This window comes from Gnatocerus cornutus, unplaced genomic scaffold (genome assembly GCF_029298725.1).
Source record: "Gnatocerus cornutus isolate USDA-ARS CGAHR unplaced genomic scaffold, icGnaCorn1.1 ctg00000133.1, whole genome shotgun sequence".
Lineage (NCBI taxonomy): Eukaryota > Metazoa > Arthropoda > Insecta > Coleoptera > Tenebrionidae > Gnatocerus > Gnatocerus cornutus.
This window is the reverse complement of record NW_028275473.1, coordinates 49,786-51,192: the sequence shown is the minus strand read 5'-3', so window position 1 is coordinate 51,192 and position 1,407 is coordinate 49,786.

The window sequence follows — 1,407 nt, the reverse complement described above, 5'->3', positions numbered from 1 at the left end:
GAAAACAACGAAAATCAGCGAGAAATCGTCGTTTTGCATCGAAATATGCGGTTTTCTCTAAGAATTTTGATGTTTTCGTGCAGAATTCTGCTGTTTTCTTGCAATTCAGCCGTTGAATCTTGGTAAAAAGTCATGATTTTGTAGATTTCGTGCTCTTCTTTGCGAAATCAAGCCAGAAAACAACGAAAATCGGCGAGAAATAATCGTTTTGCATGGAAGTATGCGGTTTTCTCTAAGAATTTTGATGATTTCGTGCAGAATTCTGCTGTTTTCTTGCAATTCAGCCGTTGAATCTTGGTAAAAAGTGATGATTTTGTAGATTTCGTGCTTTTCTTTGCGAATTCAAGCCAGAAAACAACGAAAATCGGCGAGAAATCGTCGTTTTGCATCGAAATATGCGGTTTTCTCTAAGAATTTTGACGATTTCGTGCAGAATTCTGCTGTTTTCTTGCAATTCAGCCGTTGAATCTTGGTAAAAAGTCATGATTTTGTAGATTTCGTGCTCTTCTTTGCGAATTCAAGATAGAAAACAACGAAAATCAGCGAGAAATCGTCGTTTTGCATCGAAATATGCGGTTTTCTCTAAGAATTTTGATGATTTCGTGCAGAATTCTGCTGTTTTCTTGCAACTCAGCCGTTGAATCTTGGTAAAAAGTCATGATTTTGTAGATTTCGTGCTCTTCTTTGCGAATTCATGCCAGAAAACAACGAAAATCGGCGAGAAATCGTCGTTTTGCATCGAAATATGCGGTTTTCTGTAAGAATTTTGATGATTTCGTGCAGAATTCTGCTGTTTTCTTGCAATTCAGCCGTTGAATCTTGGTAAAAAGTCATGATTTTGTAGATTTCGTGCTCTTCTTTGCGAAATCAAGCCAGAAAACAACGAAAATCGGCGAGAAATAATCGTTTTGCATCGAAATATGCGGTTTTCTCTAAGAATTTTGATGATTTCGTGCAGAATTCTGCTGTTTTCTTGCAATTCAGCTGTTGAATCTTTGTAAAAAGTGATGATTTTGTAGATTTCGTGCTTTTCTTTGCGAATTCAAGCCAGAAAACAACGAAAATCGGCGAGAAATCGTCGTTTTGCATCGAAATATGCGGTTTTCTCTAAGAATTTTGACGATTTCGTGCAGAATTCTGCTGTTTTCTTGCAATTCAGCCGTTGAATCTTGGTAAAAAGTCATTATTTTGTAGATTTCGTGCTCTTCTTTGCGAATTCAAGATAGAAAACAACGAAAATCAGCGAGAAATCGTCGTTTTGCATCGAAATATGCGGTTTTCTCTAAGAATTTTGATGATTTCGTGCAGAATTCTGCTGTTTTCTTGCAATTCAGCCGTTGAATCTTGGTAAAAAGTCATGATTTTGTAGATTTCGTGCTCTTTTTTGCGAATTCATGCCAGAAAATA